Genomic DNA, 27,556 nt, shown 5'->3' with positions numbered 1-27,556 from the left:
GGCTGTTGCTACAGACATTCTTTCAGCGTTGTTCCTAGGACCAGAAAGCTGTTTCTGCCCAGTGGCAACATTAGCTTTCAGCTTAGCGGAATCATCAGTAAATTAGTCGCAGGCCTGAAGGGGAACCTCTGACAGGTGAGGGGCCTCACTGAGCCAGCAACTTTGCTTCAGGTGGCAGAGTGGGGGACAGAGTATCCCCAAAGGGGTGGCAGCCACATTTTTGCATAAAACTGAGCTATTGCCAGGGTCAGGCAGGCTGTGCTCTTGAGTGTACCATTCCACTTGGCTGGTGATGCCTTTTGGGCCCTTCCCAACATATTAGTTCTCAAGTTCTCATTGACCCATCCCAAAATGGGGACTTCAGGCTGGAGAGTTACAAGGCCTTATGGGTCAGCCATTCAGTTTTTTTTTTCCACATTGGTACAAATATTTATACATATTTATGGGGTACATGTGATAGTTTGTTACATGTACAAATTGTGTAATGGTCAATTCAGGGTATTTAAGGTGTCCATCATCTTGAATATTTATCATTTCTATTGTTGGGGGCATTTCAAGTCTTATCTTCTAGCAATTTTGAAATATATAATACATTGTTGTTCAGTATAATCACCCTACTCTGCTCTCAAACATGAGAACTTCTTTATTCTAACTGCAGGTGGAACATGTGAGTGGGTGTCTGCTGTGGGGGTAGTGGCATTTAGATGTGCTTCATCTCAGGACCCTGGGTAGGGTGTTCAGGTACCAATAGTGGTGGACTGGGCTGGGTGGTTTCCAGGCCCCTGGATGGCACACTTGAGGACTGGTGGGGTAGATCTGGATCAGGTGTATCTGTCCTCAGGGACCCTGGTGGTGCTTGCAGACATTGGCTGTGTTAGGCAGTGGCAGGGTAACCCCAGGCCCAAGGCAGAATGCTTGGGTGAAGGCAGCAGTCGTTGCACTGCAGCCCTGTTATTGGAGAGGGCGGGGTTGCTTTTAATGGTAGCAGATATATGCAGGGTGCTGGGGAGCATGTACTTCACTTGGTCTTCAGCCCCAGGCTGCGGCAGCCCACAGTGGCAGCAGCTGTTTATGGGGAGTTTCTCCTGGGGGTGTGTGAAAATACACTATGGCTTCACTGTTGGGGCCAGTGAGGTGTTTGCCAGTGGCTTGTGTTTCAGCCCTTGAAGCAGAAGCCAGACATGGTGGTGGCTACAGGAGGGGCATCTCATTGGGGTGTGGCTACAGGAGGGGCATCTCATTGGGGCTCCAGAGATGTGGAGATGCAAGGACTGTTGGTTCCCTGGGCAGGATGCAGTCTCAGGGAGCCTGGGTTTTCATTGGGACACCTTGCTGTAGCTGTCTAGAGCTCAGGAGGTGTGTGGGAGCCAGCATGAGCCCCCTCTCTGGAGCTATGCCTTCATGTGGTCTCCAGGACATGCTGTTATTTGTGGTGCTCGCAAGAGTCTAGGGTTTTTCTTGGCTAGGATGAAAGAATTAGTGGTGAGTATGTGCACTGTTTGGGGTCATTCATTTACTCTTTCTTCACACTGGGACCTCTCCTGGCTCCCAACCTACTGAGAAGGCTGGCTCACTTCCCTTTTCTTCCTCGCTTTAGATGTTTCCTGTCACTTCTCTGTTGAATTCCAGTGTTCTCTCTTAGGTGATCCATTCAAAGTGTGATTATCTACCCACTATTTTGGCTCTTTTTTTGTGTAGGAGATGAGTACCAGATGCCTCCAGTCAACTATCTTGAAGCCCCTCAATCAGCTGTTTAGTTTTGACAAGAGCCCAGTGGTATGCTAATCGCTGCTTCTGAAAAGAATGTCCATATTGGAGAGATGATGAGTCTGAAACCCAAAGGGGTGCCTCTGAGTAGAACCTGGCTAGTTTCCTCCAAAGCTGAGGCAGAACAAATAGTTCAGGTACCACACACAGCTGAGGTTTAGGAGTGTACCTATGAGGTGTCTGATATAGTTCTATGAAAACATAAGGCAATATTTTTCTTTTTATTATCTTTAATACATCTTCTCCAGGATGGCTGTTGGCTGATTTTCTACATAGTTGGATCCCAAGTGCTTTTAGGCAGGGTCCATGAATTCCAATTTTCTGTTCACTAGGTAATCTTGCTTACCTTATTGTTATTCTTTTCAAAGGGAACATCATCTATGTAGTCATTAACAAGCAGTGAAACATTTTAAGATCAAAGAACACCATGCTCGTATATAAACTGTAATTTGAACTGGAGGAAAAGCTGCGTGTTAGAAATAACAGCAGTTGACAGACATATAAGAATATATGGTTTCACAATAAACATCTCAAAATGCTCTCTGTAGGACTCTTGTTAGTAGAATGAGAACTAAGGGATATCTTCCAGGCTAGAAATTTTGAGTGTCCAAAGCCCAGTCACTCAAACCATAGCATGGTAGTTCCCATGTATAGCAGTAGATCTTGACTGGGCTGATGTAATAAATACGTGAGGTAGGTGGTCAACTGCCAGTGCTATTTAGATGCTAAGGAGGTTTCCCTCTGCCAAATAACTCCCAACAGCTCATTTTGGTACCTAAAAGTTCAACATTAGTGATTTAGTCTTTTGAATATTGCCCTATTAAAAGATAAACATCCACAGAGTGATAACCGGTGAAGATTTTTGTTAGCAAACCTGCTCCTTCCTGAAGAACACATCTGTAGGGCTGTGTGATATAATGGAGGAAAATAAAACCAGTGATAATGGAGGAAAATAGGTCCATGCAGATTTTTGTAAGGACATTAAGTTTTAAACTCCTTTGGGTAAATAACAAGGAGCATGACTGCTGGATCATATAGTAAGAGTATATTTAGTTTTGTAAGAAACTGCCCAACTATTTTCCAAAGTGGCTGTATCATTTTTCATTCCCAATAGCAGCGAATAGAGTTCCTGTTGCTCCACATCTTAGCCAGCATGTGGTGATGTCAGTGTTCTGAATTTTGGTCATTCTAATAGGTTTATAGTAGTACCTCATTGTTTTAACTTGAATTTCCTTGATAACATATGATGTGGAGTATTTTTTCATATGCTTATTTGCAATCTGTATATCTTGTCTTGTAAGGTATCTGTTAAGGTATTCAGCTCACTTTTTAATTGGGTTGTTTGTGTTCTTATTGTTGAGTTTTGAGAGTCCTTGTGTATTCTGAATAACAGTCCTTTATCAGGATTAAAGAAGAAAAATCATACGATCATATCAGTAGATGTAGGCTCCTTTAGCTCAGAGGAGTTTGTTATTACCCACCTTCTGAAGCCTACTTCTGTCAATTCGTCAAACTCATCATCCATCCAGTTTTGTTCTCTTGCTGGTGAGGAGCTGTGATCCTTTGGAGGAGAAGAGGTGTTCTGGGTTTTGGAATTTTCAGCCTTTTTGTGCTGGTTTCTCCCCATCTTTGTGGATTTATCTACCTTTGGCCTTTGACATTGGTGACCTTCGGATGGGGTCTCTGAGTGGACGTCCTTTTTGTTGATGTTGTTGTTATTCCTTTCGGTTTGTTAGTTTTCCATCTAACAGTTAGGACCCTCTGCTGCAGGTCTGCTGGAGTTGGCTGGAGGTCCACTCCACACCCTGTTTGCCTGGGTATCACCAGCGGAGTCTGCAGAACGGCAAAGATTGCTGCCTGTTTCTTCCTCTGGAAGCTTCATCCCAGAGAGGCACCCGCCACATGCCAGCGAGAGCTCTCCTGTATGAGGTGTCTCTCGGCCCCTACTGGGAGGTGTCTCCCAGTCAGGATACACAGGGGTCAGGGACCCACTGGAGGAGGCAGCTTGACCCTTAGCAGAGTTTGAACTCTGTGCTGGTAGATCTGCTGCTCTCTTCTGAGCCATCAGGCAGGGATGTTTAAGTCTGCTGAAGCTGCGCCCACAGCTGCCCCTTCCCCCAGGTACTCTGTCCCAGGGAGATGGGGGTTTTATCTATAAGCCCCTAACTGAGGCTGCTGCCTTTTTTTCAGAGATGCCCTGCCCAGAGAGGGGGAATCTAGAGAGGGAGTCTGGCCACAGTGACCTTATTGAGCTGTGGTGGGCTCTGCCCAGTTTGAATTTCCTGGCGGCTTTTACACTGTGAGGGTAAAACCGCCTACTCAAGCCTCAGCAATGGTGGATGTCCCTCCCCCGACCAAGCTTGAGCATCCCAGGTCAACCTCAGACTGCTGTGCTGGCAGCGAGAATTTCAAGCCTGTAGATCTTAGCTTGCTGGGCTCCATGGAGGTGGGACCCGCTGAGCCATACCACTTGGCTCCCTGGCTTCAGCCCCATTTTCAGGGGAGAGAATGGTTCTGTCTCGCTGGCATTCCAGGCACCATTGGGGCATGAAGAAAAAAAAGAACAACTCCTGCAGCTAGCTCGATGTCTGCCCAAATGGCTGCCCAGTTTTGTGGTTGAAACCCAGGGCCCTGGTGGCGTTAAGTATTGGAGGGGATCTCCTAGTCTGCGCGTTGTGAAGACCATGGGAAAAGTGCAGTATCTGGGCTGGAGTGCGCTGTTCCTCACGTCATAGTCCCTCATGACTTCCCTTGGCTAGGGGCAGGAACTCCCCGAACCCTTGTGCTTCCCAGGTGAGACAATGCCCCACCCTGCTTCGGCTTGCCCTCCGTGGGCTGCACCCACTGTCCAACAAGTCCCAGTGAGATGAACCGGGTACCTTAGTTGGAAATGCAGAAATCACCCACCTTCTGCGTTGATCTTGCTGGGAGCTGCAGACCGGAGCTGTTCTTATTTGGCCATCTTGCCAGCCAAGACTGATTGTTTCTGTCATTGGTCTTTTTATAGGGATTGCCTTGAATCTGTAAATTGCTTTGGGTAGTATTGTCATTTCAATAATATTCTTCCAATTCAGGAGAATAGAATACCTTTCCATTTTTTTGTGTCCTCTTCTATTTTTTCATCAGGGTTTTATACTTTTTCTTGTATAGATCTTTCATTTCTTTGATTAAATGGATTCTTAAGTAATTGTATTCTTTGTAGCTATTATAAATGGGATTGTGTTCTTGATTAGCTAGTTCATTATTAACGTACAGAAATGCTACTAATTTTTGTATGTTGATTTTGTATCCTGCAACTTCACTGAATTTATCACTTCTAACTGTTTTTTGGTGAAATCTTAGGAGTTTTCTAAGTATAAGATTATATTGTCCGCAAACGAGGCTACTTTGACTTCTTCCTTTCCAATTTGGATGCCCTTTATTTCTTTCTCTTGACTAATTGCTCTGGCCAGGACTTCCAGTATTATGTTGAATAAATGGTGAAAGTGAGCATCCTTGTCTTGTTCCAGATCTTAAACCAAAGACTTTCAATTTTCTCCCATTCATTATGATATTAGCTTTGGGTTTGTCATATATGGCATTTATTATGTTGAGGTATGTTTCTTCTATATCCAATTTGTTGAGGGTTTTTATCATAAAAGAATTTTGAATTTCACTAAATGTCTTTCCAGCATCTATTGAAATGACCATATAACCTTTCTTCTTGGTTTTATGTGATGTATCACATTTGTTGCATATGTTGAATCATTTTTTGCATCCTTGGGATTAATCCCACTTGATCATGGTGAGTGATCTTTTTAATGTGCTGTGGAATTCAGTTTGCTAGTATATCGTTGAGGAGTTTTGCATCTATGTTAATCAGTGACATTAGCCTGTGGTTTTGTTGTTGTTGTTCTTGTGTCCATTTCTGGTTTTGGTATCAAGGTGATGCTGGCGTGTCCAATGAGTTTGGAAGTATTCTCTCCTTTTCATATTTTTTAAGAGTTTGAGTAGACTTTGCATTAATTCTTTAAGTAAAGCCATCAGGTGCTGGGCTTTTATTTTAGTTTTTTAGACAAGATGTCACTCTGTTGCCCAGGCTAGAGTGCAGTGATATGATCATAGCTCACTACAACCTCAAACTCCTGGACTCAAGCTGTCCTCCTGCCTCAGCTTCTGGAGTAGCTTGGAGTACAGGGGTGTGCCACTACACCTTTTAAACAATTTTAAAACTTTTGTGGAGATGAGGTCTTGCTATGTTTCCCAGGCTGGTCTCAAATACCTGGCTTCAAGCAGTCCATCTGCCTTAGCTTCCCAAAGTACTAGGAGTATACATGTGAGCCACCGTGCCTAGGGCGTGGGCTTTTCTTTGATGGGAGACCTTTTATTATGACTTGAATCTTGTTACTTGTTACAAGTTTATTAAAGTTTTCTATTTCTTCATATTTCAATCTTGGTAGGTTGCATGTTTCCAGAAATTTATCAGTTTCCTCTAGGTTCTCTAATTCATTGGTGTATAGTTGTTCATAATAGTCTCTAATGATTCTTTGTATTTGTGTGGTCTCAGTTGTTATGCATCCTTCTCTGCTTCTAATTCTATTTGAGTCTTCTCTCTCTTTTTCTTGGTTAGTCCAGTTAAAGGTTTGTTGATTTTGTTTATCTTTTCAGAAAACCAACTTTTCATTTTGTTGGTCTTCTATTTTTTTGTTTCATTTATTTATGTTTTGATCTTTATTATTTAGTTCCTTTACTAATTTTGGGTTTGGTTTGTTCTTGCTTTTTTAGTTCCTTGAGGTGCATCATTAGGTTGTTTATTTGAAGTCTTTCTACCTTTTGGATATAGAGCATTTTTGCTATAAACTTTCCTTGTAGTACTGCTTTTGCTGTATTCCATAGATTTTGGTATGTTGTATATCTATTTCCATTTGTTGTATATCTATTTCCATTTGTTTCAAGAAATGTTTTAATATTCGTCTTAATTTCTTCATTGACCTATTGTTCATTTGGGAAAATGTTGTTTAATTTCCATGTGTTTATGTATTTCTGAGGTTTCTTTTGTCATTGATCTCTAGTTTTATTCCACTGTAGTCAGAAGAGATACTTGATTGTTTTGTGGCCTAAGATATAATCTATTGGGGGGAATATTCCATGTGTTGGGGGGAATATTCCATGTGTTGATGAAAAGAATATGTTCTACAACTGTTGGTTGAAATGTTCTGTAAATGTCATTTAGGCCTATTTGGTTTAGTGTGTAGTTTCTTTGTTGATTTTCTGTCTGGATGATCTGTCCATTACTGAGAGTAGGGTGTTGAAGTCCCCTACTAATATTGTATTAGATTGTAATTAGATGGTAGTTTTTTTCCTCTCAATACTTTGGAAATGTCACACCATTCCCTCCTAGACTGTATGGTTTCCATTGAAAAGTCTGTTGCTAGACGAATTAGAGCTCCTTTATATGAATTTGCTTTCTCTTGCAGCTTTTAGAATTCTCTCTTTGTCATTGGCTTTTGAGAGTTTGATTATTATATGCCTTGGGGTAGTCTTAGTTAGGTCTAATCTTTTTGGTGTTCTCTGACCTTCCTGTACTTGGACATTTTATCTTTTTCTTAAGTTTGAAAAGTTTTCTGTTATGATTTCTTTGAATCATCTTTCTACCCCTTGTTCTTTCTCAGATCCCTCTTGAACACCAATGATTCTTAGATTTGGTATTTTGAGGTAATTTTCTATATCTTATAGGCATTCTTCATTTCTTTTCATTCTTTTTTCTTTTTCCTCCTATGACTGTGTATTTTCAAATAGCCTGTCTTTGAGCTTGCTAGTTCTTGCTCTAGTTAGCTTAGGTTTATCCATTCTACTGTTGATAGCCTCTAATGAATGTTTTAGTTCAGCTAACATATAGCTCAGTTCCAAGATTTCTGCTTGATTTTAAAATATTATTTCAGTCTCTTTGATACATTTCTGAATTGCTTTTCTGTGTTATGTTGGAGGTCATTAAGTTTTTGAAAAAACTGCTATTTTGAATTATAGTTCAGAAAGTTTACATATTGCTGTCTTGTTTGGGTCAGTCAGTGGTGCCTTGTGTTGTTGGTTTGAGGCAGTCATGGTTCTCTGTTTGCTGTTGTTTGTAGATGTATGTTTATGTCTTTGCATTGAAGAATTAATTATTTAATTCACGCTTCTCTGTCTGGCTTGTTTGATTTTTACTGGATGTGTTTGCTTAGAGATTCTTCATAATTTATCTGTTGATTTTGTTTCTCCCCGCCCCCCCCCCCAACTATGTTGCTGCCTCCTTTTTGGGACTAGATGACATGTTAAGCTCAGATTTGCTTTGGTTCTAGTAAACGATCAGAGTGCCGTCTGTCCCAAATGGGAGTGCTCCAAAAGGGGATTTCCTAGTAGTGTGGGAAGGCTGGCTAGGTGTTTGTGCCCAGGGGACTTGTGGAATGAACCTCCTACAGTGTGGTGCTGCTGAACAGCCACTCTGATTTGTCATCTCCTTTGCATGAGTTACAGAGCAGCATTTCCAGGGCTGGGGAGGTAGTTTCACTTCTCCCTTTTGTCTCTGGCTATCTTCAGGAATATTTTTCCCTTCAGGTACTGCTGATGTTTATTGTGGGTTGAGGCAGGGTATCCTGCCAGGGAACCCAAGATGGTGGGAAAGTTGGTTGTTAACCTCGATCTCACATTTTCTAGTGTAGAAACTATGATATGGCGTAAAAAATTTCTGTATGCTTAGTGCTGGGTACACTGAGGGAGGGGTATCATGGATATTGAAGTCTGATTCTTTTACTGTCTGCTTGGAGTATTTTCACATCTGAATGGCCCCAGTAATTGTCTCATTCTTGTATTTGAGTTCTGGGATAATATTGGTGATAATCTCATCACTGTGTATTCATTTTTGTTTCTTTGTTGGGGAGAGTGAAGCCAACTTGCTTCTATACCACCATTTTGTTTTAAAATTTTAAAAAAGTGTTTAATGCATGTATTTTATTAGAATGATATTTTGAGCACTGAGATTTGTGATTTTAGTCTCTTACAGTTACTCTAATGCATACATTTAAAACAATGACCAAAGCAGCAATTATATCAGCTTGCTCCAGGAGTCATTATTTACCCAAATAGTATTTTGGTAAATTATAAAATGAATGTACACAGGAGCACGTTAAGTAGAAATTAAATCAATTTGGGACACACAAGGCTGCTAACTTTTGTACTGGAATCCAATGGCAGATGAGTCATTCTTGGGGTGGAAGGACTCCATGATTTCACAGAACACTAAGTACGACCACCAATGGACCATTTCAACTATCTCACAACCAATGGAAGAGTCAGTTGGTCTCATCCCAGATGCCAAAAGCAACAGACAGGCCATCACAATTTGGCTTGTTCACCTTGTAAATACATGACTTTATTTCCGCTTAAGTCATTCATATAAGCAAGTCTAATAAATACAATAAAATATAGCCCAACCAAAGTCTCATGTCACGTTTTATAGACATGGGTATATGAAACCATGAAGGTGCTAATGAAAAATAGAAGCATTTTCTTATTATCATATTACCATGAAACTGAATCTGCATCCATTCTTAGAAAGGAAACTACATTTCCTGTCTGAAGAATTAGCATAGGCCTACTCATTCTGTGCAAAGATCCTTAAAAAAATCAAATTTTACTTAAAAAAATAGTTTCTGTCTTTAGATTATGTGCCAATAATTCTTTGAAGTAATTATTTTTAAAATGTTGGTACACAGGAAAAGTTCACATTACAGAGTATGAAGAACAAAAACTGGTCCCTCCAAAATGGATTTTTCCCCCAGAAAAATGCACAAGACTTTGAATCACTTAAGAAATATGAAGATCTGTAACAAATGAACAGTTGATGTACAGCAGGATAGCATTTACTTCTGGATATATAAGGAACTTAAGAACTTATACTTATGGAATATCACAATGATTTTCAGAATATTTCACCAAATAGATGTTGGCAAATAGTTTGGCAACACATATATAGGAAGATGATTTATGCTACGCATAAATGAAAGGCAAACATAAACACAATTGATGTGTTTTATTATATTACCACAATTTACACTATACCTATACCCACATGGAAAAATTCACAATTATAAATTGTGAATTTTTATAATTTTATAATTATATAATTATAATGTTCTATTATAATGGAACATTATAATATTCTATAAAAACTAAAAACTAGAACAGTAAAAAACTATTTAAAACAGTCTTTTTACAACCACTATTTGCATAATTTGCAGTAAAGACTTAAAAGCTGTATTAGTCTGTTCTCACACTGCTATAAAGAACTACCTGAGACTGGTAACTTATAAAGAAAAGAGGTTTAATTGACTCACAGTTCCACAGGCTGTATAGGAGGCATGGCTGGAGAAGCCTCAGCAATCTCATAATCATAGCAAAAGGTGAAGGGGAAGCCAGCACACCTTACATGGTGGGAGCAGGAGGAAGAGAGAGAAGGGGGAAGTGCTACACACTTTAACCAGATCTTGTGAGAACTCACTCACTATCATGAGAACAGCAAGGGCATATCTGCCCCCATGATCCAATCACCTTCTACCAGGTCCTTCCCCCAACATTAGGGATTATAATTCAACATGAGATTTGGGTGGGGACACAGAGCCAAATCATATCAGAAGCCTAATACATGTTTGCAAATCTTTTATGGATTATAATAATGTACATTTAAAATTATATTTTAATATTGTGGCATGAAAAATATAAACACCAGTGCAGTGTGTTTTATGCTTAGTCAAAGTTAACTAGTTTAGGGTTTTAGAAACTTTTCCAGGTAAAATAGAGTCAAGTCTACTTTAGATCACCATCCTACAGATTCCTATTTACCAAACCTGGCAATCTCAGTGAACTGTGATTGCACTACTTCACTCTAGCCTGGGCAACAGGCTAAAAAAAAAACCCAAAACCAAACCAAACAAAAAAACCCACACCTGGCTATCTACCTCAATCCATCAATGACCTTCAGGCCTTTCTTTGAACTTGACAACATCACTCCCAACCTTAGTTTTTACGCTAAAAGAGAGAGAGGAATAGTAATGTGAAACATTTAAAACAAAAATGAAACCTGCATCTTTAGAATGTCATTTTTTGTGCTTTAGAGTTTTCCTTTGCCTGTTGGTTCCTAAATATAGATTCCACATTTTGGTTCCAAGAACTGACTTAGAAAAATGTAGAGTGTTTTAATGTTTGTTTTAGATATATTCTTAGAAAAGGAGCAAAAATAGATATAGGGACCTCAAGCTGTGTCTATAGCAATATCATTCAATATGACTTTTTTTTTTTTTTTTTTTTTTTTGAGAGGGAATCTTCCTCTGTCACCCAGGCTGGAGTTCAGGGGCGCCATCTCAGCTCACTGCAACATCTGCCTCCTGGGTTCAAGTGATTCTCCGGCCTCAGCCTCCTGAGTAGCTGGGATTACAGGTGGGTGCCACCACTATTTTTAGTAGAGATGGGTTTTTACCATGTTGCCCAGGCTGGTCTTGAGGGCTGACCTCAAGTGAACTGCCTGCCTTGGCCTCTCAAAATGCTGGGATTACAGGTGTGAGCCACCACGCCCAGCCAATATGGTATTATTTTTACTAACAAATTATCCAACTTGATTACTCTATACAAAAAGTGTATACATACGAAATACATACTACATACAAAACAAAAAACATAGAGAAAACAAATGAAAACTTTACACAAAATACTTGATTCCATCAGTATTTAATGTATTGTTTTGGCTGGAAGACTTTTACTGTGTATTCTTTTCTGATGTTAAGGAATAGTCACATCTATGTAGCATTCGTAACTATAGAAAAATAGGAATGAAGGCCCCAGCCTTCATGAGCGGTGGCTCATGCCTGTAATCCCAGCACTTTGGGAAGCCAAGGAGGGTGGATCACCTGAGGTCGGGGTTCAAGACCAGCCTGGCAAACATGGTGAAACCCCTGTCTCTAGTAAAAATACAAAAATTAGCCGGGCATGGTGGCAGGCGTGCCTGTCATCCCAGCTACTCGGGAGGCTGAGGCAGGAGAATCGCTAGAACCCAGGATGTGGAGGTTGCAGTGAGCCGAGGTGGTACCATTGCACTCCAGCCTTGGTGACAGAGTGAGACTCCATCTCAAAAAAAAAAGAAAAATAGGAATGAATGTGTGTGTGTGGGGGGGGGGGGTTTTGACACAGCTAAAATACACAAATGTGCTGTTTATAAATATGTATACAATTTAGCAGGGTCATATTATGTGAGTTAATTTCTTTGGCTTGTTTACATTTACCAGTAAGTGGTCCAGAATACAAAATATGGTAACAGAGAACTCAATTTTATACTTACTCCTTGGTACAGTTACCAGAAAGAAAAACTTGCATCCTAGGAATAGGGAGGTATGGAAAACAACTTTTCTTAACTTGGAGATAACACATTGAATAGCTGTCAAAATTCAAATTGACTAGTTTTGAAAAACTTGAAAAGTGTGTTCAAATGAATAAAAAACAAAAGCAATCAGAAGAAACCCATAGTTGCCTAAGAGTCTTAAAAATTAGAAATTTAACACTCTCATCAATACACCACCATTTTGGAACCAGAACTGGGTTTTCTTTGTTTGTTTATTTGTTTTTTTGGCCTATACTTCTGGACTGTGAACTTCACACATGTTTCTCAGTTCTTCCCACCACTTAGGTGGGATACAATGGCTGGAGTGGACTAGAGTTGGGTATTTCCCTTCTTCCACATGGAAGGCAGAGCTGGCCGGAGTTGGATTATTTCTCTTCCCTCAGGTCTGTTAAGCTCTGTTAAACAGTTTCTCCTGAGGGGTGGACCTTATTAAGAACTGAGTGCTCTGGCATCTTTAAAAACGGTTCCTTTTCCCTTCTTCCTGCAGGAAGTATGAGGAGATTTTTCTCCAGTATTCACTGTGAGAAACTGGTCCTGCTCCTGGAGGCAAATTCACAAAAGCACAGAGGCCCTGATGACTGAGTGCCCCCCAGTTTTTAATCTCTGGGGCTTGTTGGCTCTGGGCCTCCAGCCATCCATCAGTGATGTTCAGGTTTCCCTACCTTGGCACTGCTTCCCACAGAGGTTTGTGCTTAGGGGTTTCAGTCTTCTGCATATGGCTAGCCAGTTATCCCAGCACCATTTATTGAATAGGCTGTGGGTGGGTGGTTGCTCCTCAGTGGGGGTTGGTGTGCTAGATCTCTCCTAAGGTCAGGTGTGGTCTGCCAGTAAAGGAGCTATGATGACGGCCCCTGGTAGTTATCCTGGTTGGGCATCAGAGGCTGTGCTGCAAATGGGTGCAGCAAGCGGGGACCCCAGAAGAGGCCAGCAGATAGGGGTTGCACAGATTGGACTGGCCCTCATCTCATGGGCAAGACCACCTTGCTCTGTTCAGGTCTGGCAGTCATTAAAGGCCAAGGCCACCTAAAGGAGCATGGAGAGTTTCGGGGGATGGGCATCCCCAGCCATGCTCCACTGTAGCTGTTTCTATGCCAAACCCTCTGGGTGCCACATAGACTGGAGTCCTGCCCCTACCCCCTTTCTAAGCAGCTCTCCCTACCAGCTCAAGTGTCCATGGGAGTCTTTGGGTCTCCTGCAGCTAGGATTCTGGAGGTCCATCATGACAGCAGGCCACCCCTTGCCTGTTCAACTCACCCCTTTCTCAGGAAACACTATATTTTAAAACTCTTTCTGTTTTTTTGTTTCCTCTAAATTATATAAGCTTTTAAGGCTTGCTTTCTTTATTTTAAATTTTATTTATTTAAATTGGAAAGTTAAAATTTTGCATATTTATGGTGTATAACGATGTTTTGATGTATGTATACATTGTGGAATGGCTAAATCAAGCTATTTAACATATGCATAACCTCACTTTTTTTTGTGATGAGAAGACAAAATGTATTCTCTTAGCACTTTTCATGTATGCAATTGTTATTAACTATGGTCACTATGTTGTATAATAGATCTCTCAAACTTATTTCTCCAATCTAATTGAAATTCTGTATCCTTTGGCCAACATCTCCATCCACCCCCAACCTAGTCTCTCATAACCACCATTCTGCTCTCTATTTCTATGAGGTCAGCTTTTTTAGAGTCCACACACAAATGACATCATGTGGCTTTTGTCTTTCTCTGCCTGGCTTGTTACACTTAACATAATGTCTTTCAAGTTCATCCGTGTTGTTACAAATGACAGAATTTTGTTCTTTTTAAAGGCGAAATAGTATCCCATTATATATATACTACATTTTAAAAATTCATTCATCAGCTGATAGACACGTAAGTTGATTCCGTATCTTGGCTATTGTCAATAATGCTGCAATAAATGTGGGAGTGTGGATATCTTTTCCACATACTGATTTCATTCCCTTTGGATATATATCTGGTAGTGAGATTGCTGGATCCTATGGTAGTTCAATTTTTAATTTTCTGAGGAACCCTCCATACCGTTTTCCACAGTGGCTGTGCTAATTCACATTCCCACCAACAGTATTCAAGGGTTCCCTTTTCGCCACATCCTTGCCCACATTTTTATCTTTTTTAAGGCTTTCAGTCCAGCAAATTTTTAAATGATACACACACCTACTATGAACACTAATAAAAAATGACAAAATTTCCAGAATACTTTACAGAAGAAGGTAAAAAACTAAATGACATGTTTTCATTGAAGCATTTTTTCCTAATATCCAAAGACTAGAAACCACACAAGTAGAAGTGTCCACCAATAGGGGATTGACCATATAAACCTAGGTATTTAATATATCCACAAAATGAAATATGTGACAGCTGTAGCTGACTGTAAGGAACAGTACTGGATGGGGCCGAGAGAAGGAGTGAGTGTATCTTCTTGTTGCATTTTGTGTGGTAGATGCAGCTTAATGCCACTAGCAGCTTTGCCTCATTCTGGTGGGGTGGCTGGGCCAGCTGAAAGGCCTCTTTTATAGGCAGAAGACTCTTCTTTCCCATGGCATGGGACTGGCCCTGCTCATGTTCCACTGCAGCTGGCCCAACCACCCCAAGTCCAACGTCTTCACAGAGCCTCCTTGGATGGCTGCAGAGCACCCAGGTGCCCACCTTGTTTTGATGGATGTTACACTGATAAGAGGCATTCAGAAGTTTTCCTAAATGGTTGGAATATTAGCACAACAATTCATTTTTGTTAACTCCCTAGAGTGTGTTCCAACTGACCTTTTATAATAAGTTTTTTTCCAAGTTTACAACTCCTGAGAAGGTAGAAAGATGATGAAATTTCAGAAGAAATTTTGAAATCTGTGAAATCTTAGCCTTTGGGAGCTAGTCTTTGGATACGACATTGTTACCTAAATGATATGCTGTAATCCTAGACCTCCTTTTCAGGAAGCAGGCTGGAAAAACATTCAGTGATGCAGTAGGCTGTGGAATTGCTGAAATGTAGCCTGAGTTTTGGGAAATATGTGATGTGTTAAAATAGCTGGGACCCCAGGGATAGTGATGCACCAGACCAGCTGTGGACCAACATTAATTCAAACCTCTCGACTCTGAGACACGTGGTTTCTCAATATGAACAATGTGGAAGACAGTAATTTTCTGCAAGCTCATTTTCAAAACCTGCTGTGTTTGTACATATTATTTGAGACTTTTTTTTTCATTTGTTTCAAGTGTATTCATAATTGCTCTTCGAAGCATTTTTATGATGGCTGCTTTAAGATTCTCATCAGATGATTTCAACGTCTGTGTCATCTCTGTTGATTGTCTTTTCTCATTCAAATTGAGATTTTCCTTGTTCTTGATATGATGAGTGATTTACATTTACATCTTGGACATTTTGGGTACTATGTTATGAGACTCTGGATCTTATTTAAATCTCCTGATTTAGGGCTCCTCTGGTTTCACATCACCAAGGGGAAGGGGCCTTGCCTGTAACTGCCAAGTGAGGGTGAAAGTCCAGCTCCCCCACAGCCTTTAGTGACACTTGTGGGGGTGCTTTGTTACTCCTGGGGTGGACGGGGGGCAGGCTCCACATCAGGCTTCTGCTGGCACTGCCTGGCTGGCAGGGGGTAGAGGCCCCTCATTACTGGTGTCTGCATGCCCTCCACTGACACTGAGGGAGACGAGGGGCTCACTATCCCTGGGAGGTGGTAAAAGTCCTGGCTTCTCACTCAGCCTCTTCTGGCTCCACCCTACCAGGAAGAGGAGGGGCACCTGGGCCATTATGGGAATAGTATACTGCCATAATATGACCAGCTCTTATCATTTTTAAAAAACTTTTTACACATACACAAAAGTAGAGAGACAAATATAATGAATTCCATATACTCATCATCCAACTTCAACAATGATATTTTGCCAATCTAGTTTCATCTGTCTCCCCCAAACTTGTCTTGCTCATATATGTTATAGCAAACCCCAGATATTATTTTATTTAGTAATACATACTTCATATGGAATTTTAAAAACTGTAACTCCAATTCCATTATCATTTTTAGCAAATTAATAATTATTTCTTAATATCTTTTTTATCAGTCTTCATTCAAATTTTCATGATTGTATAAAAAAGCTCTTTTTTACAGTTGGTTTTTTATATTGCAACTCTCACCTTAAAAACAAACAAACAATCTAACATTCTCCTCTTGGTAATTGTTGCTCATTTTTCTACTCCCTTTTATGATCAAAGTCCATGAAGGAGACATCTAAACTCACTGTCTTAATTCCTCAACTCCCATTTTCTTTTTAACCCACTTTGATTTTGTCCCTATAAGTCCACTGGAACCACTCAATATCACCAACGGCCTCCATGTTTTTGAACCCAATGGTTCTTCTTAATATATACTCAAGTCCCAAGCAGTTGAGGAAGCTGATGTTTTCCTCCTGGAACATTTTCCTCACATGGTTTCTGGGACGTCATGCTCACCTTCTTTTCTTAACTCACTTGCTACCTCTCCCCTTCCTGATCTCTAATTTTTGGAATACTCTAGGAAGCACTTGGTTCTCTTTAGTATATGCATGTCTTTCTTAGGTGATAAACAAACTTTTCATGTTCATACTAACTTTTCATCTGTCCTCCAAGCTATATGTCAAACTAGCATATACATCATCTTCTCTTGGATGTGTAATAGGCATCTTAAATTTTACATCTTCAAATACTGACTCCAAATCAGACTGTGCTCCTCCCCAGGTCTTCCTCATTTCAGCAAATGGCACAACAATAGTAAAAGAAGAGAGTAATGAGTTAACTTGGCATTGTAAACTTCGGTTATCTGGGGATGCCTCTCTGAAGAGGTAATATCTGAACCGAAGTTAGAATGACGAGAAGGATCTGGTTTAAAAAAAAAGAGAGATGGAGGAATCTGGGAATCATTTATTTATTTTCTTATCCCCACATCTAATCTATCAACAAATTCTTTTTGCTCCACCTTCAGAACAAATATGGAACCTGACCAGTCTTCATTACTTTCATTACTACTACCTTTTACTAAGTCACCATCATTTTTCACTTGGACCACTGCAGTCGTTTTTCAAGTGGTCTTCCACGAGGATGTAATCTCTATCAGGATAGGGACATCTTTTTTTACTGATATACTCCTTGCACTTGCAACAAAACCTGGTAAATATTGATGCTCAGTAAATTATTATTGAATGCTTTCTCTACTTTTATCAGCCATATAAGGTTCATGGTACCTTTCTGCTCAATACATACCCATTCAATGGTTTTATATCACAATTAAACCTAAAATCTGATTCTCACCTTACATGATCTGTCCCCTGCTATCGCCCCAACTCATCTCCATCTGTCTTTCTCCTTGCTCCCTCAACTCCAGCCACATTGGTTTCCTGGATGTACCTCAGACATGCCAAGCGTGCTCCTGTTTCATGGCCACACATGGCTGTTCCTTCCACCTGGGACATTGCTTCCCCAAATCTTCCCTGGCTGGCTGCTTCTCCTAGTTTCTGCTCAAATACTGCTTCTTTGGAGCAGCTTTCCTGACAACATTATTTAGAGTGTCAACACATTACTCTCTTTCGTTTACTATGATTTTTTTCCTTCATAACCCTTATAACCAAAGGACATTTATTAATTTACTTTTTATTGTCTAACAAATTCACTAGAATGTGAGATACATGAGATAACTCTTATGTAACTCTAGCTCAGTAATGTTGTTGAATGAAGATATGTATCAATCCAGCAATATAACCTTCTTGCCTTACAAGTTTGGACATTGAGAACCGGAGAGGTAAGGTTGCTTGTTAGGTTGGTGGCTGAGCTGCAGCTCCTCTGCTATCCTCTGGAGTCTCAATCCAGATTAAATTTTACTACATGACATTGCAATAAGGCCCTGAAAATTCTACTAGTTCCATTCCCTGCCCACTATACATGCAGAGCTTGCTGCATGTTTTTATTTCACATCTTTAACAATAATGCAAGCTGGTTGGCACTTTCCAGGATTTCCCTAAGGGGAGAGGAGGAGCAGAACACCTCTGCTGGTTTCTCCTTTGAAACAGAGACTTTGCAACGTCAGCTGCCATGCCATTGTTGGACAACAATATGTGTCTCAGAGGCAAGGAAAATTTCCCACACTCGGTGCTTACCAGACGCCTGGCTGGTGAGCCCTGGTCTCCCCATTACTCCTGGGTTCCTTGTTTCTTTTTCCTCTCTCTTTGTTATGTCATCTATTCATGACTGGGGCAAGATGCCATGCTATTCTTTCTCAATTCTGGATCAGTCTGTTATTAGCTATTCTCCTTGGGTGCCCTATTCATGAAAACCCAGCCACCCCCAGTTGCAATAGGTGAATTACGTGGAAAAGTTCAAGGCACATTTTTCCTGCTTGGTTTGTGTGTTTCCTGTGATTCAGCAATCTTCAGAGAGAGCTCTTCATCATGTTACACCATCATGGCCTGTGTCTCTTGGTCCAAGTAGGCTAAATCCAGTCCAGAGTTTGTGAACGTTCTCAGGGAATACTAAAGCTAAGGGGCAGCAAAGTGAGTCTGTATTGTGAGTTTGTTTCATCAATCTGTGGTTTTAAGAGACCTAAAAATGGAGATGTACTCATGGTTAGAGCAAGTGGATAGAGAAGGTTAAACACGTGATGCTCCAGTCACTTTAGGTTAAACTTTAATTCCTCTCCAGGTGTGCCTCCCCCAGCTCTAACACTTTCCTAAGTTACCCTGCTTTCTGGACATCAGATTCCCCACTCAGTAAGTGGGGTTCAGAGCAATAACCTGATACAAAAATCTGGTGTTGTGTATTGTGCTTTTAGCTATTTTTAGACAGGAATTGAAGCCAGACTGAGCATCCTTTCATCTGCAGAGCTTAAGTGCAGGATGTTGGGAATCAGGACTCCAATTCATTGAACATGTGCCTGATCCTTTCACCTGTGAAGTTGTATACTTTTCCCCAGTTCAGGAGTTATACATATGTATGTGCCTGCATGCGTGTATGTGTGTGTTTGTGTGTGTGTGTGAATGAAAGAACTGAACTGAGTCCTGAAATGCCTTTTGAAATGTTAAACCATCAGATAGAATAGAAATGGTGCAGTATTGTATCTTAAACTTACAGATTAAGTACCTTAATTTCTAAGTATTGTATCTTTACCGTATTTTATAGTATTGTATATTAAACTTACAGATTAATAGCACCAAATCTGTGGAGCTAGAAGATGTGGATTCAAACTCCTGCTGCACATCTTGTATGCTTTTTGATTTTGAAAGAGTTTTTTTTTTTTCCTTTTTGAGCCTTGGCTTCCATATACACAAAATGAAGTTACCAGTAATATCAACCTTATAGGGTAAGCGTGAAGATTAGATAATGTATATGTATATAAAATGTATAAAATGCTTAGGATAGTCTGATATTTGATAAGTGTTCAATAACTATTAGTGTTCAATAAAAATTCTAATTAGTAATGTAATACACAGTGCCATAGAATCAGTGATAAAATAGAATTGCATGTTTTCTATCATATTCCCTTTTCTTTAGAATTTCATTGAAGCTTCTCTCTGCCTAACTGTACACCTTTCCAAAGACAGACCTCCCCAAATATGATACAGTCATGGTGGCCCCTTGAAGGAAATCTCTTCATTGCTTGCTAGTCTTTTGGGAGACCTCCAGGCACTTTTTTTCTAGAGAACTACAGATTATATTTTTATATTTTCCCCCTCATTTTAAGCTGTTTCTGAGGATTTAGGAAGGGGACAAATTATTGTGTGGGATTTACTCTTTCCATTCATTCTTATAAATGAATAAAATCACCTAAAATTCTCACCATGGGGTATTGGGGAGAGAAAAAAGAAACACGGAAGAGAGTGGAGAGGAAAAGCAATATGGAAATGATAGTTTACCACTCAGGACTGAGTTTGACATGCAACAAATTCCAAATAATCGTGCCTCAAACAAGGTAAAGCTTTATTTATCTCATGTAGAAAAAGTTCCAAGGAACGTGACCTGGGGTTAGCGTGTCCCTCTCTGGTCTTCTGTGACTGGATGCCCATATTTTCTTTATGTCATCCTTGGTGTGTGGCTTTCAGCTGTAAGTTCTCTTTATGTCCCATGGTGGCTGCTGGAGCTTCAGTCTCCATGTCCACATTCTTGGGGACATGATAAAATAGATAAAATACAGGATGCCCAGTTACACTTGAATTTTAGGTAAACAACAAATGATTTTTTAGTGTTAGTATGTTCCAAACTGCATAGAACATACTTATACTAAAACCAATTATTTGTTGTTTGTCTGAAATTTAAATTTAAGTAGGCACCCTGTGTTTTTATTTTTTAAATGTAACAACCTGACCTATTCTAGGCAGAAAGGAGGAGGAAGGAAGGAGAGAAGAAGGTCCCAGGCTTGTCCCTCCTAGGTGAGTAAGGCCCTTTCAAACACTTCTGCTTACACCTCATTGGTTACCCTTAGCTACAAGGGAGAATAAATGAACGCCCAGAAGAAAATTGACATTCTGTTAGTAAGGAAGAAGGAAAAGAAAATAAATACTGGGTAGACAAATAGAAGTTTCTGTGACAGGCAGAAGTTTGTTCCAGTGCTTCTGTCAGGTGGATGAATGGAGGGATCAGACTTTCACAGCACTTTTTAACAGTTTCTTAAGTGGGACATCTTAAAGTCTTCCTTTCAACCTCTTCACTCCTCTACGGCAGTTTAGCAGTGTTAGATGCTACAAAGTAACCCAAGGACATTGTGCTTTTTTCTGGAAGACTTTCCTATCCTTTTTGTATATGGAAAAATATAAATTAATTAGAAAAACTCAGCATATTAACGTCTGTTTTAGGAATGTCCCTAACTTAGGTATTTTGGGCACATGGTTTTGGGCTATGTACTAATTGTTGATTCATTCTATATCGTTTCATCAGTATCTCCTGAGATATAAGTATGAAACACAAACCACCACCTTAGAATAGTTTAAAATAAATCAACAAGCTTTAATCCAACAGACAATAAATATGGAGCTTTCCAATCTAACATACTTCGTACTTTCTTGGCTATAGAAAGAAGTCCATTTATGCTGAAATATTTGTCAATGATAAGAATGAATTTCTTGTTAATGAGTAATTTATTGTTAACAAGTAACAAGTAAAGGCATTTTAACATAGCACAGGAGGAGGATATTCAATACAGTTAAAGGCAACACTAAGCAGACAAGAAAACAAATAGGTTTATGAAAATGGGATATTTGAGCCCTTTAAAAGCTTATGTCTACAAATGACCAGTTTTTAAAAGAATTCTGGCAATAGACACAGAACAGATATAGTAGTATGGCATTTAGAAACCCAAAAAATAGCTTTGATCTTGGATTATGCTATGCAGTGGCTACAGGACTAGGCAGCAGCAGTGGCATAAGGTATCCCAATAGTACCTCTGCTCAATGACCCAAGGCCTGGCAGGAGAAATCTTGGGCTGGGAGACTTGAAGATCATGTTTGGTGGTGAAGCCAAGCAGATGGTTCACCTGAAGCATTGCTCCAAGAGGGCTAATTAGAGAAACAAACCTAGGTACTTGCCGAGGTACCCGAGTATGCAGGTTGGAATGAAAGTGGAAGGCGAAGCCTCCTTTGGGTTTGCACAAGATCCAGAGTGCAGGGGACAAAGACTTTTTGTAGTGTGTGCTCAGTCTTTTCTGTGGGTGGGAAGGTGCGGTTAAGAGCACTGTGCTGGTCTGGACAAGGGGGTCAAGGAGACATACAGCATGGTGGTAAGAAGTATGGTGATCCCTTGTTTACCTGGGACTCAGTTCCAGATCATAGAACTTATAGCATAAACTGGGAAAGTCCTGGTCATACTATGAAAAAAGAAGGTGTTGAAATCCCAAGTGGACTTTGGGCCCAGTTGGCCTATACAGTAAGGAATCATCAGTTATCAAAGCTGAAAGAAACCTCAGAGGCTGTCCATCTATGCAAAACTTTTAACTCAAGTAAGATCTCTCTCAATCAGCAGTCCTCAACTTTTTTGTCACCAGGGACCGGTTTCACAGAAGACAATTTTTCCACAGACTGGGGTGGACTAGAGAGGATGATTTTGGGATGATTCAACCATGTTGCATTTATCATGCACTTTATTTTTATTGTAATATATAATGAAATAATTATGCAACTCACCATAATGTAGAATCAGTGGGAGCTCTGAGCTTGTATTCCTGCAACTGGACAGTCCCATCTGGGGGTGATGGAGGACAGTGACATGGAAGTGTGTTGCTTATGTCCAGTGTACTCCGTAATCTCGTTTTGGTTGCTGTCACTGCAGAAAATTCTGCTTCACTGAGATAGGATGCTGGAAATGGAAGCAGGCTTTTCAGTGCTTTTGTGGCATTTCACCTTGACTTTAATCCAGAACTATGGAGATTTGAAGTTTTCTCAAACATACTTTTAAGGCTACCATCATATGCAATCTCAAGCAGTTGATCCTCTTCTAGCATGGACAAGATCTATTCACTTGGCATATTCACAAATGAGTCACAGATCCATTCCTTCCCAGTTTGGGAGTCTTTTGTGTTGGGAAGTAATGCTCAAACTCTTGAAAGCTGAGATAGGTGATCATGCACCAGCTGGGAGAAAGACAGCCCTGGCTCTGTCTCTTTCAAAATCTTTGCTAATGTTTGAAACATGTCAGAGATCCCAGTTCCCAATGTTCACTTGTTGCCCCCATAATTCCAGTTTGGCTTTGAATGAAGCCACTTTATCTGCCAACTTGAATACAGTTGTCATTCTTCCCTGAAGTGACATGTTGATTTTATTGAACAGGTTGAATATGTCCCAAAAGTAAGCAAGTTTTGGAACCCATTCTGTGTCACTGAAATGTGTTGCCAGTGGTGACTCTTTTTCTAAAAGAAATCTCTGCAGTGGCTCTCATAACTCAAAAACTCTGGCCAGTGATCTACCTTTAGAAAGCCATCTCACTTCTGTGTATAAGAGAAGACATGTGTGCTCTGTGTCCATCTCCTCACAGAGCTGAGTGAACAAACGTCAGTTAAGGGCATGTACATTATTATGGTTGATAATTTTAATCACACCCTGCAAAACATTGTTAAGTTCAGGTGACGTTTTTTGGCTAGTCAGCATTTCTCTAGGGATTACACAGTGCATAGACTTACACTCTGAAGCAACCTCTTTGACCCAAGTAGTGAAACCAGAAAGCCATCCAGTCATGGCAGCTGCTTCATCCATGCATAAACCTACCCAAAATGACCAATTCAGTTTTCCTGACATGCAGTCATTCAAAGGCTTGAACAGTTCTGCAGCTGTGGTGTTGGTTGGCAATAAAAGTGCACAAAACATATCCTCATGTGCATCCTCCTGAAAAATAAATCACGCACAAACAAGTATTGTTGTCTTGTGGTCAACATTGGTAGACTTGTCAACCTAGATTGTGTACCACAGTGGCTCATTAATTTTCTCTGACAATTGTGCCTCAATAGCCTCTGCTATTTCATCAATTCATCTAGTTTTGGTACTAGCTGAAAGAGGAACAAGTGCCACTTTTGAACCACAGCCTCTCCTAAAAGTTCATGACAGGCCAGGTGCGGTGGCTCACTCCTGTAGTCCCAGCACTTTGGGAGGCTGAGGCGGGGGAATCACTTGAGGTCAGGAGTTCAAGACCAGCCTGGCCAACATGGCGAAACTCCATCTCCACTAAAAATACAAAAATTAGCTGGATGTTGTGGCAGGTGCCTATAGTCCCAGCTACTTGGGAGGCTGAGGCAGGAGAATCGCTTGAATCTGGGAGGTGGAGGTTGCAGTGAGCTGAGATTACACCACTGCACTCCAGCCTGGGCAACAGAGTGAGACTCCATCTCAAAAAAAAAAAAAAAAATCATCATGACAGATGTCCTTAGCAGCAGGCAGGATCAACTCTTCACCAATAGTAAAGGGCATCTTACTTTTAGCAATTCAGTTAGCCACTAATGATGCTCTCTGTGCAGACACATTTGATGAAGTGGTGGCCTTCAATAATTGCTTCTGTTCTTCGTGTTCATGTTTTTTTCTTTTGAAAAACTCCAAAGGCTTGTCTTTTAATGCAGGGTGCCTCATCTCCATGTAGCAAAGCAGTTTGGAAGGTTTCATGGCTTCGGTGGATAGCCAGTCACCACATATTATACAAAGCAGGCTTGGAGAAGGTGAATCACCTGGTGCAATGAAACCATAATTTAAGTAGGACTCTTGGTATTTTCTTTTAAATGAAGATTTCTTTTTGTTGGCAGTCTTAGAGTCTTCTGCTGTCTCATCATTGGGTCTTTCCCTCTTTTCAAAGAAGCTCTCTAGTGACGTTTATTTTTCACTCATTTTGGCTTGGGTTAGCTTGTGGGCTTACCAAAACTGTGACAGAGACAAGTGCGCAGTGCAGGAAAGAGGCTTGGATGGAAGTGGTAAATAAAATAATGGGCAGGCCACACACAGACTGAAATAAGTGTCAGATTCTGACTTAAAGCCTGCCACCAGATGCAGCTGTACAATCAAAGTACATCAACTCACTTACCACTATAAAGCCTGACACCAGATGCAGCTTAATTGTCATTTGCCACTGACTGATAGAATTTTGTTATGAGTCTGCAAGCAATTGATTTACTAAGGTCTCTGTTCAGTCAAACCTCTCTGCTAATGTTAATCTGTATTTGCAGCTACTCCCCAGTGCTAGCATCACTGCCTCAGCCCCACCTCAGATCATCAGGCATTAGATTCTCATAAGGAGCGTGCAACCTAGATCCCTCACTTGCACAGTTCCCAACAGAGTTCGTGCTCCTATAAGACTCTAATGCTACCACTGATCTGACAGGAGGTGGAGCTCAGGTGGTAATGCGAGCAATGGAGAGTAGCTGTAAATGCAGATGAAGCTTTGCTCACTCACCCACCACTCACTTCCTGCTGTACGGTCCAGTTCCTAACAAGCCACAGACTCGTATTAGTTGATGGCCCTGGGGGTTGAGAACCCCTGCTCTAGATTACCCACAACTGGCAGTTTGTCTTCCTGAACACTTCTGTTTTATTTCTTATTTATTTTTTCCAACTTTTAGGTTCACTGGGTTTGTTATATGGGTAAATTGCATGTCATTGAGGTTTGGGGTATGAAGGATCCCATCACCCAGGTAGTGAGCATAGTACCCAATAGGTAGTTTTTCAACTCTTGTCCCCCTCCCACCCTGAACACTTTTAAATGGTTTGAATTTTTAGTTATTATCATGCTACTGAAGAATTTTTAAAATGGAAAGTTACAATAAAGCAGTTCTCTTTTATTTTAATCTATTCAGAAATGAAAGTCCCTTGTACACATTTCAGTTCCTGAATAACTGGGCATTTACTCTTATTGATAACTACTTAAATATCAATTTTATAAACAGAGACGTACTGGGAAAATAACAGAATTTATAGCCAGAAAGTCTGCGTTTGAGTCCCAGTTCTATGCTGAATGAATTCTTTGACCTTGCTAGATTAAGAAGTTCAGAGAGATTATGTGACCTGCTCAGTACGGCAGAGCATTGTAACGACCTAGAATCTGTGCTCCAGAAAACCAAGCCCATATTCTGAGTTCCTCAGACTTCTTTGCTTTATCAACTATAATTCCCTTGAGTTGTTGGCTAACATCTTGCTAATGTTAAAACAGAAATCCGGGGTTCCTACTGATCCTCTTCAGGCTATGGTGACACAAAAGAATGTAAAGAGGCCCGTATCTTGATGACATATCTTTTTAGCTAAAAAATGTGCATATTATTACTATGTATCTGCAGCACAGCCTGTAACTTCTCAGTTCACTTTAACTGCAGTCTCATGACTGACACAGATGTTATTGCTCCCCAATTACAGTGTTTTCTGCTTGGAGGCATCTTGTTCTTTGTAATAGATCATGGGCCAGAGCCCCAGTGCTAAACATTAGCTAGTAATTTATGATCATACCTTCTGAGCAGAGAGGGCAGCCATAGCTCACTTTGGACTTGGAAAAGCACTCCAGGTTTTGCTTCAGCTCTTTTTTTTCCTCTTTTCTTTTTCTGCATTTGCTCATTACTATATCTTTTCAATTTAGGGATGGCCTGGATCCTGCCATGTAAATCAAAGAAGAGAGGGCCTAACTTAGCTGCCTAGCCTGGATCACCTGGAACCCATTAGGATACAGGATCATAAACACCTCTATTTTCCCTTCAGAGAGAGACCAGAACCACTGGAGTTAAGCTACCTGCATAAGAGTTGAGTGCGATCAGCTGTACTTAATCTTTAAATGTCCAACCCACCGATAACCTTTGGTTTGCTTTGATAACTATGAAATAAATTCTCACTGCATTGGATACTGGCATTCTGGTTTTTATTCAAGGCTGTATTGCAGATGTCATGGAATTTTGGACTGGACAGCAGTCCTTGGAGATCTCTGGGCCCGGTTACTGGCTTTCAGGCACTTAATTTCTAAGCCTTCCTCTGCCAACTCTAAATTTCTTCAGGGAATGACATGGCATTTGTGCATTACCAAGCTTTAGGTACTTTATGGGGTGAAAACCATTTGGAGGTGGGAGAAAGGTAAAAAAAAAAAAAAGAAAGATCCATCAAATCCAAAGCTTTACAACATAGTGTAACAGAAAGTGCAGTTGAAGTTTTGAGCATCTTGGGTTTGAATTCAACTCTTCTATGCTTGCCCCTCCTCCCATGCCGTGTCTCCCATCCCCCACCAGTGAGATCTTGGGAAAATATTAACTCTTTTGGCCTTGTTTGTTTTTTCCTCTGTATAATGAGGGCAGTGTTCAATGCCTCTCAAACTTGCATGTATATATCAACCACTTGGGGATCTTGTTTAAATGCAGTTTCTGATTCAAGCAGGGCTGGAGTGGAACTCTAGATCCTACATTTCTAAAAAGCTCCCAGTGGATGCCAACTCTGTGGGTCCGAGGACCATGCTATGAGTAGTAAAGGACTAAATCAGTGGTTCTGGCTAAATCACATAAAGAGCAGTTAAAAACACTGATGGATTCATTTAAAACCAGTTAACTCAGCATCTCCATTGGTGCAGTCCAGACACTGAGCGTCTTAAAAACTCTCAGGTGATTCTGATTCTGATATGCAGCCGTGGCTGAGAACCATAAGCCTAGGTCAGCGATTCTGAAACTTGAGTGTGCATCAGAATCACCTGCAGGACTTGTGTGACAACACAGGTTTCTGGGCGCCACTCCCAGAACTTTTGATTCAGTTAATCTGGGCAGGGCCCCTAAATTTGCATTTCCCAAATGATGTTGACACCTCTGGTCTGGGGACCAGAAACTGGTCTAAATAATCTCTAAGGTCCCTTTCAGCTCTGAACATAGTTTAAGCCATCAAGAAACTCTTCTTTTTCCA

At 40.6% G+C, this 27,556-nt stretch overlaps 1 long non-coding RNA gene across 2 annotated transcripts in view; it reads left to right on the top strand.

Annotated features, from left to right (window-relative positions):
• Positions 1-26,519, top strand: part of LOC129051516 (uncharacterized) — a 58,229-nt gene extending 31,710 nt beyond the window's left edge. The window contains exons 1-3 of one of the 2 annotated variants that reach the window (XR_008515862.1): positions 18,332-18,730; positions 19,377-19,536; positions 26,262-26,519. This is a non-coding gene — a long non-coding RNA (uncharacterized LOC129051516). Of the gene's footprint in view, positions 1-18,331; positions 18,731-19,376; positions 19,537-26,261 lie in introns of those variants that run through there. The other variant, XR_010137566.1, reaches the window with a different exon arrangement.
• Positions 26,520-27,556: the final 1,037 nt, after the last annotated feature.

The sequence above is a fragment of the Pongo abelii genome, chromosome 17 (assembly GCF_028885655.2).
Source record: "Pongo abelii isolate AG06213 chromosome 17, NHGRI_mPonAbe1-v2.0_pri, whole genome shotgun sequence".
Classification (NCBI taxonomy): domain Eukaryota; kingdom Metazoa; phylum Chordata; class Mammalia; order Primates; family Hominidae; genus Pongo; species Pongo abelii.
The sequence above is the reverse complement of the archived record's forward strand: the minus strand, read 5'-3'. Positions and strand labels throughout refer to the sequence as shown.